Here is a 15,568-nt window from a genome sequence, read left to right on the forward strand (position 1 = left end):
TAACATGCTGATGTTTAGCCGGTATAAATATTACCATGTTCACCATCATAGTTTAGAGGTTAGCATGCTGATGTTTACTAATTAGCACTAGATACAAAGGACAGCTGATGCTGATGGAAATGTCATTAGCTTTGCAGGTATTTGGTCATAAACCAAAGCATTGCACTGATGGATCTAGATGAACAGTTAAGGGACCAACAAAAACATTAGAATTGATCATAAGGTGAACATGAATATTTATACCAAAAGTACATACAATCAATCCAATAGCTGTTGATACATTTCACTCATAACCATAAATGTCAATCTCATGGTGGGTCTAGAGGAAAAAATCGTGAGACACCAGAGTCAGAAGGGACCATGAATATCTGTTAAAATGTTTTGGCCAATCCATCCAATAGTTGCTGATATATTTCCGTTTCGACCAAAGCGCCGGAGTGACCAACAAACACTGCCATCCCCATATAGATCCTCACTGCTAAGATGAATCAAAGCCTCTGCAGTGTAACTAACAATATCAATACTGTCCTAACATCTTGTGCAAAGTGAGAGTAATCTGCTTTGCCTTATGTATCGATTGCATTTAACATCAATTAACACTTTTTTTCATTGTGTTTTGCCGTTCAATCCACTTAGCATTTATAGCATGCTTACCCCAGCATATCCATTGTCTTTGTTTGTTCATTAGGCTTGCTCTATAGCATAGAGGTCACACCTTCCTGCTTGATAGAGTTGTCCTTCTGCCCTCTCTACAGCTGATTTGATTAATCAACATCAATTAGAGCAGCTTAGGGCGGCCTGCAGGGAGAGCCCGGTAAATGCTCCCTTCACTGTATATGTGGATGACTACACGCTCATATATATATATACAAGGTTAAAAGCACTTCTACGGTTCTGCCTCAAATCTCCCATTACCAAATCGCATGCCACACAGACATGGCCGCTCATACATTAAAGAATATCTGAGCAGTTCTCTCACATTGACATTTGTCTGAAGGCGGTGTAATTTACCCCGGCAAGAGCGACTTCTAGCCAGAGATCAGTTGAAGAAAACATGCTTTTTCTTTGTTTCCGCAATTCCCCATTCTGGGATAAATGGCACCGGCGGTAAGCATTTGCATGGTTAGGCAGAGAAGGCCCATTTATCTTAATCAGGACTAATATCGCCATCAGGGAGATAGAGAGGCTGAGCTATCTATCACATTGCTCCCTGGTTTTCTTTGGGCAAAAAAATTACTTTCGATCAATCTCCAGAAGCAGATAAGTCTACCGCAGAGATCTGGAGCTTCATCACTTCAAAGAAGGGTATTTTTTCGGGGGGGGAGAGCTGCCAGGTCAGATTCCATCTGGGATGAGCTATTAGCTACTCGAGACCACACAGTCTGCATTGAATGAATATGATGGTAATGTTTCCCAAAGCATCAGGATTGCTATTTTCTCTTATTTATTCTGCGGAGTTCTCTCCTAACCTTACACTATTGATTTCAAATACCGTGAGTTTGTGCACAGGCTCACCTTACATTGATGTTAGCATTATAACATATAAAACCATCATGATCTCGAAAGACTTCCATTTATTATTCCACAGGCATCGGTCTTCTGAAAATAGACTGCCGAGTGCTGAGGCCCACATATTTTCCCTTCAATCACAGCACTTCCATTTAGCTGATAACTTAATGGCACTTCCAAAGCAATTAATTTGGAAGAGATTTGAAACTTCTATGGTGTCACTTTATTCCCTCATTATTTAGATGCAAATTCATTTTAAACAACGCGTGTTTTGAGTGACAATATTTTTGAGAGCACCTTTAAAAAAAGCCTTCCATTACGGAGGATGTGAAAGTGCTGTCAAAACACTCTCCAAATGTGGGCACTATGCCTCACGGGACATGACAGATAGGTGCTTTTTATGGGGCTCATAAATGTATATATATATCCCCAGAAATGGTATATACGCAAACCAGCCAAAACACATTTCCCCCCATCAATCGGTGCGGGGAACGCAGCCGAGCGGATGGCATGTGTCAACACAGCGACGCTTCACTGTCCAGGAAAAGTGGAGGAGTCGCCGAGACCAAGACGGGGAGACCAAGACGGGGAGATCAACCGTTGCGCTTGACACTGCAGAGTGGCTCAGCAAAAACCCCGGGCCTCAGTGCCCCAGCTCTCTGGAGCCTCTCATCCCTCGTCACAATCAATCCGCCGCAGACCAACCGTAATCCTATTTGTTCAAATAAATAATGAAATAGCTGCGGCCCCACACGGCGGCGCACAGAGGGTGGTAATTGCTGCGTTTCAGGCTGGATCAGATGGGCTCTGTGGGAGGCTGGCACGGCTCCACTGTGACCTTGTGTGTGTTTGTAATTTTCCACAAGCTTAGTGGATATGCAGCGAGCAGGGGCCCCTCGGTGAGTGCACAGGAATCCGAGCACCTGGGGAGTGAGCCAAGGCCATCCGAGTGAGCGGTTTACGGTGTGATGGAGCCATGAGAAAAAAAAAAAAGAAAAAAAAAATGAGGAAGAAGACATACCCACTATAAGGATGGAAAGATGACATGACAGCCATTAGGCAACTGCAAGGCTGTAGAGCAAGCGTTATGTCCTTTGCTGTGCTCCGATGCGCTGTAATGTGTCTTGTTCAATTTGTTTACGTGTGCTGCCTCAGTGCATTACAAGGCCTTGTGAGGGGGCACGAAAAAAAAACAACAGATTTCTATAGCTCTTTCCTTCAATTGAACTTGGAATGCACCGTTCGGCAGATTAACCTGTAATACCAGACCTCCGAGTTTTACAATTAATGTTTATCCTCCCCTGCCAGGCTGTGTTTGCCCTCATAATCCCATTATCCCTGGCAAAATATTCCATTATCTGGAATATTTCCAATGTCGTCCTGACCAGTCAAGCTTCGGGGTCGCGCTTCGTTTCATCGCAGCGGCACAATCTGTGCTGTGCTCGCCGTTGGCAGCAACATCCACTTGCAAGGAGAAATATTGCAGCGAGGTAGGTTTTCCCCATTGGTCCAAATGGCCGGTCATTGGGTGAAGTTATGGCTCGTTGTTGTCAGTGAGGTGTGATTGCAGTGACTCTTATGGCCCATCTCTCTACATTGTTCAGACGTTAAGCAGAGTCAGGGAAGGGTCAGGCCAACAAATGCTGCTGGAAAATAAATGTGACTGATCTACTGCCGTAGCTCTCCTCAATGAACACATCAGCCAGATGAGAACACTGTAAAACAGACAGTGTCCGGCTATTTACTGTAGGTGGCCACAGTGAAACCAGCAACATCACTTTTTAAGTTCGGCATTTGTAACAAAAATATGAAAAGGCCTTCTGTCAAGTGAAATGAACCAAAATAAAAGACTTGAAACAAATGGTTTAACATTTGGAGACATATGCTTGGTTTTTTTCCACTGAAAGTTAAATGACAAAAAGTTGACACCACCCACATGTGTGGAAGGTAAATATGAAGCTGGAGCCAGCAGATGGTTAAATGGAGTGGGGGGTAACCAATTTCCAACATCAATTTCAATTTTGGTTTAAAAAAATAAACAAAAACTGTACAGTTAAGTTATGCCTGGACTATTTCTTTGACTGGTGCAGTTACTTCCTTGAGTTTTTTCATCACTATGAAGTTGGCAGGCAACCAGTAGTAAACTGTTTTTGTAAATAAACAAGAAATAACATTAATAAGTGAGCTTTAAAGGCGATGGTAGGTAGATTTAGTTTAATCAGGACAGATCAAGGCTAACTGTTTCTAGTGTTTATGCTAAGCTACGCTAACCAGCTGCATGTTCAAGCTATAAATTTGCCATAAATGTCAGCAAGAAAGCAAATAAGTGTATTAACCAAAACCTTGAAGTATTTCTTAAAATTGTTCATTTCAAAAATACATTTGATAATCAATGTGTTTTTCATATCTCCTAACATCTGTAACATCAACGTTGTTAAACAGAAATATATAATTTAATTAATGTGGGATTACTTTGTTATTTACTACAATGAAATATATATTCATTTGATCGGTATATTTATCCCGCAACCCTGAATAGGATAATGGATAGATGGATGGTATAGTTATAGATTCAATTCTCCAGTTATTAAGATTGGAGAAAGGTTTCCTTTGATACAATAGTCTGATCATTAGAGAAAGATGAGGCTTCAAAATCACACTGCAATTAATACACATGACTGCATTTGTTGGCAATTAGTAACAGGAAGAAATAATATGAGAACAAAGCACGGAGGGTGGTATTTGAAATATTAAAAGATTTCCCTGTAATGACGTTGTTAGAGTCTCTCTTCTGCTTGAATGTAAGACGGAGAAAAGAGGTCCAGTTACAGAAAAAGGTCATTACTTCACTTCACTTAGCTGATCAGAGCAAGAATATTCTTGTCCAACCTCATTAAAAAGCTCTGAATATGGAATCCATGTGAAGAATATGGAATCCATGTAAAGAAAAAAAAAGCAAACTTACATACAGTGCTGTTGAATCAAACAGGTGTCATTTTCTGTCACATAGATGCTATTTTTCCTGTAGTTTTCCTATCAGATTCAGAATTGTACTGCAATCAATCTAACCAGTTCACAAAAAACATTTAAGGATTTGTAAATTTAACTGCAATGCAACTGCCATTTATCAGAACAAAGACCTGGGATCAAGCTCAGCGGGTGGCAGAAACAGGTCAGTCAGTCATATTAACCAAACAACAGTGAGCGATTAACACGGTTGATCTTTTTTTAAATATTAAACACTGACTGTCATAGAGACTACAAGTTAACTGATGGAGCCTAGAAAGCCTGTGTTGAAGGTGAAGCCTCTGTCAAAGAGACCACTTGTCACTACTTGTAAACACCTTTTTTGGAAAAAATATTGTTGTTGTGATGTCTTTCTGCCAGAGGCTCTCTACTCCTGAGAGTCACAGAGTAGAAATGTTCTGTTGTAGTTTTATTAGACTTCTAATTCCATCATTCAGGCAGGAAAGTGCAGCACAATCTGGAGATAACAGAGGAACTTGGGCAAGGATAAAACTGCAATTTTGGTACAATTCAGGCCACTCCTTTTAGCTGTCGAATTGAAAAATCAATAAACCAGCATTTTTAGTTTTTTTCTCTTGTCATAAAGTATAGGCTTGGCTCAACAATTCAAGATCAGAGTTCTCTAGTCCCTGCTGGTCTAAACCTGTAATATTGGATTCATTGTAGCCTTTTACTTCTCATTTATTGTCAAAGCTTGGCTTTCCACTCTCATCAATCATTCATTGCTTTACCGATGTCTCCCTGGTATTCCACTGCCCCACACCTGCACCAGCCCCGCAGCCAAAATAGCCAAGCTCAATGCAAATCAATCTGACAGACGGAAACTAAACTTAAGCCGTCACATAGACGGAAGGTGGTTGTACCGCAAGAACCTTTCCTACACCTTTTATCTAAACCATTTCAACAAAACTATGTTTGACCATGAAGGTTGTTTGGCAAAGTAGTTGTTGTCTGAAAAAGAAATTGTCTCAGGACAGCACAAAAAGAAATTTCATCCACTGTCATCATCCCCGAACCATTAGAGAGGCTATTTGATCAGTGCTAAAGCAGAAAGCGAACATGGATGCCAGCCAAGCTGCAAATCACACTCACAACCGCTGACTGAGTGAAAGCCATGTGCAGACACATGTACGACAAAGCATCCGAGGCTGCACGGCGGCTCCATTGGTTAGAGCTGACTGTGTGTGGTTTATTTAACCATGCAGCTCTTGAAGAGGTTCACGGTTCAGCGGCTGGCAATGACCTAAGGGGTGCAGAGTCGGCTGAGTGTGCAGAGCTGTGTGCACCCTGCGAGGCAGCAGATAAGCATCCAGGCTACAGCCTGTGGACAGGAAATGGTCAGAAATGACGAAAAGTCGGCCAAGTGACATCCTGCAGCATTATCTCACTGAAGCATTGCTATGCACACGTTTACATGAGCGGCAACTGCTCCATTTGCATTTTCATGGGACCTAAGTTTTTATTTTTTAGTGCCAAAATACATTTTGTTCTATGACAAGCACACCCACTGCTGCTACACAGAAACTCCTCTCCAGACTGTTGTCAATCCAGCTGCGCTAGAATGCCCTCGGAGAGTCGTGCTCATTTCAATATTTATTGAAATGTTATCAAAACCACTCAGAGCGTCTCGCAGCAATCAATGCTGTTTAGGCTCAGCGCTGCAGAGGCAGGTCTCCCCACTCTCATCACCATTGTTTGTCTCCGTGCCACTCACGCTCAGCCCTCTGAAGAGAAGATGGAGTCACACCTCTGTAATTCCTGCCCCAAAGGAATGGCTTGGTTTAGATTGCGTGCTGGCTGACTACAATGTGTTTTAATTGATGGAGCGTTGTATTTTGCACAAGAGAGAGATGCATAAGAACACGTTAAAGGGTAGAGAACACTATGTTGCCTGCAGGGTCTCCAATGTAATAATTTGCCAATATCAACAATTATACCTGATGGAAACCAACAGCTCGCCTCCGGCAAATCAAATGATCACTATTCCTCTTGTAAAGCAGGCAACCTTCCCGACAGGTAACAACAAACTGTTACAATGAAAGCAATAAAGAAGATACAGGGGATGATAAATGATGGATGAAACAGTAATCCATTGGGCGACGGTATTCATGAGAAAAAGGAAACAAGAGCACTTAGTCCCCGTGTTTTTCGGACGGACTGCGCTTTATGTTCCCAGCAGCCCAAATACCCGCGTGTGTCTCTCGCCGCACTTATAAAAGGGCAAGAAGAGGGAATGGATTTGCCTTTTGGGCTTAAGTGGTCTGAGAGGGGATGGATTAAAGAATCATGAGATAAACAACTGACAAACCTGCAGTCCGGGCCTCGCCGTCAGCAGCTGCATTTCCCTAACTCATCCTCTCTTTGTATCCATACTGACTGTTTTAACCTACGTTTAAATCCCTATATACTACACTGGCATGGACCTAGTTGAGTATTAAACATTCATTGTTAAAGGAAAGTAAAGGCCAAATTGTAAAAAAACAAATAGTGCTTTCACATCGAGGCATCATTAACGTCTTTATATTGTAGATCACTGTATTCAGTGCTATTTTTATTGTAGTTGTTATAATAATGAAGACAAGCAGAAGTGTCTAGAAGTTACAGGTGAATGTATTTTAAAAACTAAAATAGACACAAAAGTCTGATGACAAAAGTTCACTAATTAGTTCAGGAAAGAAAGAAAGAAATTAAACCTTATTAAACAAATAATCCTTGAGATTTAAGTCCTCATTGGTTTAACAATAAACTGTCTTTGAGAAGCTACTTATCAGAAATAAAACAAAAGAATAAAGAGCTAGTGTATCTGTTCACACTACAGCCAAACAAACTGACGTTATTTTTATAGGGACGTTGGATAATAACAATTACAACCATGATCTTATATCATGCTGCACACAGTGATCAGTAATCAGTGATGTTGATAAAAAGTTATATATAATTCAAATCAGTAGCACTATATGACATACTACATCCTTTCCTGTGAATCTTTCATGCATAGATGGACAATTTTAATCCAGTCAGTGAATTGCAGACCCCTGCAACAAACAAAAAGAACTGCTATATAAAAATGTGAGGTTTATATCATGAAACTCTCAAGGATTACAACTTTAAATGGGAAAAACGTTGAAACTAAATTCAGCCTGAGAAATGACACAGTCCATCTCAAACGGTAGGGAAGCCTCTCTGTGCTTTCAAGAGAAGATTGTTCTCCCTTTGGTAGCTCTAATGGAGTGGCTGCAGTGATGCCGCTGTTGGTGGTGAAATTGGTGTCTCTGCACCTTATATGATGGATTTTTCCCAGTATGATTGTTGGAACATACTGGAAGTACAAACTAGTGACCACACTCACATTGCATGCTCTTTGTAAGGGATACCCACGGAAATCTGCTGTCTTTTACTGAGTTTTTAGACATTTTCTATCAGTTTTTTGGGGACATACGTTAATGTTATATCATAAATGGGTATATTAACACAACACAAAGGGAGTAGTTAACAACAGAAATGCAAAGAACATTGTGGAATATTTCCAAACAGTAAAACAATTTACTAAAAGATCTAAATTTTGGATTTTGGACCATTTAGAGTGTATATTGGCTTTGACTACTGATACAGGTGTGTACAAGTACTGTCCTTTCCAGCGATAAGAGAAGGTCCTTCATGATGAAAGGACAAACAGGGTGCATCCATCTGGTTCTTCACCTTTTTACTCATCATCCTGCCAAAATACAGATTCCTCTGGAGCTCAGCCAGGCATGACGCGTGACCTGTTATAGCAGGTTCTCCTCAATACGTCTAGTGAGTTCATTCTCTTTTTTTAATCTGTCCTTCAATTTTCTCATAACCCCTCAACACATATGGAATTTTTTTCTCTCTCCCCCCCAACACAGTATATAATACATTTACTGCAGAGGTCACGGCAGAAGTATATCACCGCATCCCACAGATCCACACCCCCCAGACATCGGATGTATGAACAAGCCGGGGATCTCACAGGACGGCGAGCAGATGGCGAAAACCACACAGTGTCAGCACTTTCCCCCCGGCAACCTGAGAGACTCTCTATGGTCAAATGAAACACGAGACTAAGCAGACACCTTCAAAGTCTATTTATATAGCGTTTCTGCAGACGGACTCTTGCTTCTGAAGGAGAATCTGAAAACGCTTCTCCGAAATAGTGTCCTAAATACATGCCCTATCTGAAAAAATGTCATAATACTGTAAACTCATACATCCTGATGTATTAGGTTTGTTTCGCTTAAGGAAAAGTTTGTGGAAATAAACATATTTACTTTCTTGCGCATAGTTAGATGTGATGATCGAGATCATTCACCCAGTTGTGCGGTAAATAAATACAAAATTGGAGCAAGTAGCCAGTTAGCTTAGCTTAGCATCGAGACCAGAAAAGGGAAAACTGCTAACCTGGCTCTGTCCAAAAGTAACACAATCTACTGGCTAGCACCTCTTAAGTCACTAATTAACTTGTTTGTTTAATCCATACCACTACCAAACACTTGTATAAATTGTATTATCACAGCCTCCCATAAAATGTTGAGTTGTGTAACACTGTTAGTTTATTACTTTATTTTTCTACAGATTAATTTAACATGTTAATAAGTGAGCTTTAAGAGTGCTAGCTGGTTTGTGCTACCTATTGACAGAGCTAGGCAAGCCGTTTTCCAGTTTCCAGTCTTTGTGCTAAGCTAAGCTAAATGGCTGCTGGCTCCAGCTACATATTTACTGTACTTAGCAATAACGTACTGTACTTTCCCCCAAAATGTCTAACTTATCCTTTAAAATGACTCCGATATCAAGTTAAATTTATTTATAATCCCTACTTTTACTACACCGCGTTTAAAAAAAGGTTCTATTACACCGAAAAGCATCTTCTGGAGAAAAATAAAGCTCCAAGAAACACTGTAAACTATACACCTATAATGTATAAGAGATGGGTTTCAAGTGTGATTGGCCCCGTCAGTGGCAGACCAGTGTGTAGAGAGGGATCGTCCTCTCACCAGTGCATCGATTGTCTCCCAGTCTAATTCCGTCCTGTCTCCAGTGTCCCAGAGAAAAAGGTGGCCAGCCTGTCCCGATCAATCACATGTAGCAAATGTATTGTTGGACGAGAAACAATTGTTTATTGGGTTTTTTTTCGGCTTTTCTCGCTTCCTGATGAAGTTCATTGATCTCTGAAGCAATGCATGGTGCCTGGCTCCACATCATTTGTTCCTGTGGTGAAATGATTGGTTTGATCTTAAGGCCAGACATCAGCTGTAATTACCGAGATGGGATTTCAACTGTCAGATAAATGTTTATTTGACTTTATTTGTCTTTGGCCTTGCCATTGGCTCGCAGCGCTACCTGTCACTGAGGTATTCTATTTCCTCAACTCAGCATCATGCACACGGAAACATATTGACCGCCTCTTCCATCACTTCAACGGAAAATCTTTCGATAATAACAGATAATTGTCAGAGCAAAAAATGCCCTCTGCGAGCGAATTTTTTTTCCCGGGGAGACCTTTTGTCTGTTTGTTTGTTTGTGTTTTTGCTGCTGACAGAAACTTTCTTTACCGGACTCTGCCTCTCTGGTCCTCCACACACATCGCCTGGGACACACTTTATTTTTATTTTTGTTACAAATCATTAAGCCGGGTTGCAGCGGGAATTCACAAGGGAAGGGGGTGGGCGGGGGGATGCTTGCAGGTGCAGCTCTCTGGAGGTGTTTTTTTCCCTGCATCAATAAATACAGCTCCTGGCCCCCGGGTGGTCTTAGCCCTGAGAAAAGAATCAATTGTGTTGCCAGACAGGAACACAATTGCTAACGATAGCATCCAATCCCATGAACAAGGGTTATTCACAGCACTGAATAAACATATTTCAGTGTGAAGTTGGTATTTGTCTAAACTAAAAGGATTGCGGTGAAAAGGATGTGTTGGCGGAGCGCTGTTCCTGAATGCCCCCTTTTGAAGCAACCGATCCATTTTCTGTTAAACAAGTGGCGGAGCATTTTGTCTTTCTGAATGTAGCTACACCTCAGAATACATTTTTAACTCCTCAACAAAATAACAAAAATTGCCGGTGCACAGCCAGGCAGCACAAAACAAGAAATCCTCAGAATCTGAAGTCTTCAAAAACCATAATACAAGATTGTCTTTCTGCCCAGCTTCCTCAGAGCCTTTTCATTTTCTGCGTGGCGGTGCTCTTTCCAGATCAATTATTCCCACTAAAATAAGCAAGAGGAGGCCATGAAATATTAAAGCGGAGGCTGAGCAGAGGTTGAAAGCTTCCCTAACGCGGGGGTGTTGTATCTGTTTTATATTTCATGACGATGGAGGGACCGCGGCGAGGAGGAGGAGGTGGTGCTGCGGTCACTTGGGGCCGTTTCCGTGCCAGCTAATTTGGTCGGGCTTACTGCCCCCGAACCCTACCAGATGAAGCCCTGATCCAGAGCTGAAAGAAGTCCAGAGCTCATGGCCTCCTTGTCCCTACTGTTACCTTTAACCACGGAGCTACTGTTCCTGATTGAATGCTGTGGCGGTTGTCAGCTGCTGACTCAAACTCCGTCCTCACACATGCAGAATGAGATGTGAGACGGTGGCATGTTTACCCGGCGTGCCTCGCAGCGTTGTTAGTGTTTTCCTCGCCTTTCATCTTCTTACTTGAGCTCGGCGCCACGAGGCAGAAGCTCTGCATCTGACTAAATAGGAGAGATTTGTTTGCCCACGATTAAAATGCAGATCAAACTTCCAAAGTAGTCTTTGTACGCAGCTTGACAAAATATATTACTTTCTTAGCGTGGCACAATGTTAGGCTTACTGCAGATTTAACCCCGCGACGCATTTTGGTTTCTGCATCAAGCGCACCCATGCTGACACTCTGTCTGTGGCACTAAGTTAAGCATGTTTATTACCGTGTTTAAAGTGTCGCATGAAAAAGTCATGAGCCTACACTCAGAACTACAATGTCCTCCACATGTCACTGTTTTCCCAGCTGCCATGTTTTATGCATTTAACATCTTCTTTTTTTTTTTTTTTTTTTCCCCCACTGTTCCCATCCTGCCTGCATTTTGGAAATGTGGTATTAGCTGCGTAACTGTCAATGAAGCACATGCTACGATACGCTGTTTGTGTGTGTTTTCTGAGAAATGGGGCAGCGGTGACTCGGCACATCTCACTGATGGAGCTTCAAAGCGGATTGTTCTCACTGTTTGCGAGCCAAGCGTCGGTCTGAACCAGATCAAACTGTTCGTTTGTCACTCTGAAACCGACGTGGAGCAGGTGAGACTTTTTATTCATCAAACCTACGCGGCACTTTTCAAACAGCACGGTTCACCGGCTCCCTTGAAACCCTTTTTGTTGTAATTCAACAATGATGCAAATTCAGTCTTTTGTCTTTATTATAAAAATAATACCAGTTTTTCGTGGTGGTGGCTTTGCTTGAATTATGAGCGGGAGGTGAGCTGAGGTTACGCGGCACACAGACTGAAGGCTAATGGAGGTATTGAGTTGTAAGGCCTCATTTTTCATGGGCTTTGATATGTTGCTTGTGTCTGTTCTGTATATATATATATATATATATATATATATATATATATATATGATAAAAGGGGAAGCTCACCCATATTACAAAAAGCATATTTCTTCACATACCTCTAGTGGCATTTAGCCAGTTGGTTTGGGGGTTTTTTTACTCAGGTTTTTAAGATGTCTATCTTGACTTCTGCTGAATACAAATAGAATAAAGACGACTGCCTGCACTGGAAATATGTTCTAACAAGAAAAAATACATTGATTACAGCAGGGTCTCTGGATACATTTTTCTATAGTGTGTAATAGGAAAATGAACAATATGTCTCAATATTTTGACTGAATTGACCTTATAAATCAATGAGTGTATGTATGTATTACGCAGTGAAATCTTCTATCTCCTTCCTTCATAAATCACAAATTGCCCTGCATACAGTAGCTCAGCTTCGATTTGTGGTACATTTCAACTCAGATTTAATGTGCTTATGATCTGTCCAATGATCTGACAAGATGATCTGATTACCCATGACACTTTGATGCACATGAGAAAATGCACTATGACTTTTTTCTTCGAGCAATGCCAGGCTTGATTCCTCCCTCCAAAAAAAATCAAAAGCTGAAAATGGTTCATAAAAAACTGCAATGACTGGATAAAAACACTCGACATCCAGATATTTAGACGAACGAATGCTCAACATGTGGAGTCCTGTTTTGAACCCCAGTTAAATGCTGCAAATCTAAGTTCTTTCAACTTTTTGAAAATGTAATTTGCAGTTATTTCCAACGCAGTGACATGAGGTGAACTGTAGCAACAAGCTGTGGGCGGCTGTGGCACATGAGGTAGAGCGCTTGACCCGCAACCACAAGGTCAGTGGCTCGAACCCCCATACAGGCAACACGCCGAGGCGTCCTTGAGCGAGACACCTAACCCCAAAATTGCTCCCCGGGCGCTTCATTGCAGCCCACTGCTCCTCCGGGATGGGTCAAATGCAGAGAACCGAATTTCCCCATTGTGGGACTAATAAAGGCTTAATTATTAAGTATTATTAAACAAAACACTCAGGATAAAAAGGGTTTTGGTCGGAGTACGACACCGAGATCCAGAGCTGAAGTCAGCCCTACGGAGGGAACAAGGCAGGAGCTGTTGCAGTGTGTGAGTTACACCGGCGGCACATGAATATTTAAAGTGTGATCAGGAGAGACCTTCCATTATGTCAGCTACTCAGCTGTAATGTCATGGCTGATTATGAGAGCAACGGCTCACGTGCTGCAGTCGAGCTGACGAAATCAATCGGCTTGTGCTGCGGACGCAAACAAGAAGCTGTCAATTCGTACTCAGCTACATGCCTGATCATGTACAGCTCTCTCTCCACGCACAAACACGCTCATACACAGAGAAATAATACAACACTCAGTTGAAGGGGCTTGAAAAACATGTTGGAATATCATTTCTGAAAACCTCAGATGTGATTTTCTTTTTCTCTTTTCACCAAAAATCCAATCCGCCATAACATCATACATATCCATAGTCAAGCCACTCGTCACGGCAAAAAAAAAAAGAGTGCAGTGCAGTCAGAAGCTGTGCCACTTCCTTTACATCAGCGCTAATCTCAGGGGCACTGCCACAAATTAGAATTTAAACTTGATGAATTATGCCGTCGGTCCGCGGCGTGTGCTCCTCTGCGCCTGAATCAATTTAAGTAACTTTCCTCCCCCACAGTGAGAATGGACTTTTTTTGTATTAAATGACTTCATGCAAAAAAATTATGGCTATAAATTTGAAGCCAACACCAGCTGTTATGAAGATTTATCGCCGTATTTAATGATAATATACCGCCGCGCCTCGCCATATCAAAACGCAGGAGGCCACGGTAGGTCAGCCGATGAGATTTGGGGTTATTGTTATTTCCTCGGCCCCGTGTGTGGAATTAGTTTGACGGCAAAGTCAACAGCTTCGGCGATAATTGCCAGGTGTCAGATTTAAGGTGGACACATCCTTGGTGAACCTGGTTGTTAAAAAATGATTTCCACAACCGCTGACATGATCCATTTGTCCGTTTCAGAGCAGTGAAACGTGACGATTCTCACTGAAATTCTTTTAGACAAGACAATTTTGGAATGTGCAAAACTTGCTATTTAATAAAAGATTCCCCTATAAGGTCATTAAAAGTTTTGATATGTTATATTCAGTTTCATAATCACACATTCAGCCATGTTCAGTCATGACCTCAAACAGGAGTAGTATCTGAAGGCTAACAAGCATTGACACAAGGGCAGGAACCAATCTGGCAAGTCCATAAATTCTAGGCAGTATCTTTTTGTTTTCTTTGGCTTATGGGTAGCAGATCGGCTGTTGAAGGAAAGTTTAACTGTTGCATCTATTTCCTTTGTTTCATCTGGGCCAACATACAACTGGGGTTGGCGATATGGAGAAAATAAATATCAGGAAAAGACAACACCCTATGCCATATAAACATAAATCAATAACCAATATCTAAGACGATATCTAGCCTCACATCAAAATATCGATATAATATCGATATATTGACGAGCCCTACTTACAACTTATTACTGTAATGTAATAAAAAGCCGAGTTGGCATGAAAAGCTGAGAGTTTTTTGGAGGCTATGGTTATTTTCTTGGAAGCAACATATCTGTACTAGTGCACACCTATTATCTAACTAGTTATAAGACAAGATCTGTTAATGTTTTGGACTGCTTAACAAATAAAACCTGAAATATATCAAGAGAGCAAAGACCTACCCAAAAGAATGGGTCCAATCATCCAGGGCCATGAGCCAAGAGGAAAACGCTTATTGAAGATACTGAATTGTGTATAAGACCAACAGAACACACAACAGGTAAACAGAAACATCCTCACGTGGAACATGCAACACATGGGACGAATGTCTCTTTCACAAAAATGTATTTGTGAGCACTGCTTGCACGAATATGTCCACGTGTTTCACAAATGATTGTCACTCCGAAATTGCAGAAACATTTGTAAGCCCCACAGGGCTCAAGCACACTGATGCATTAGTAAGAGGAAATTATCTTGTGTTTCAAATCATAGCTCGTTAGTGTCGCTAATTTAGTGAAATGGGCCCTCAATTCTCAGATTGCAGGCATGTTTGAAAAAATCTCCTGTTGTGGATCAACATTTTGTCACAAATATCTAAAAAAGAAATAAAAAATATATTTTTCGAATGAATATGTGTATCAGAGATTCTTTGTTTTTTTTGGTGGGTTTCAAACCCAAATTGTAAAGAAAACGGCAAAGTTTAAAAAAGAAAAAAGAAAACAACAGAAAAAAAAAAAAAAAAGCATTGTAGCTGTGTTTCTGTTTTCTCAATGATCAGAGCAGAGCAAATCTTTGGTCGAGAATTGGTGAGATTTTACTGATTCTGCACGGTGGGTGATATTGTGAGCTTTGCATACAGTAAGAAAAGTTCTTAAAATGTGCAGAAGTAGAATGAGTGCGACCCTCTTGAGGTAGGGTCACTTCTA

The sequence above is a fragment of the Anoplopoma fimbria genome, chromosome 21 (genome assembly GCF_027596085.1).
Source record: "Anoplopoma fimbria isolate UVic2021 breed Golden Eagle Sablefish chromosome 21, Afim_UVic_2022, whole genome shotgun sequence".
Taxonomy (NCBI): Eukaryota; Metazoa; Chordata; class Actinopteri; order Perciformes; family Anoplopomatidae; genus Anoplopoma; species Anoplopoma fimbria.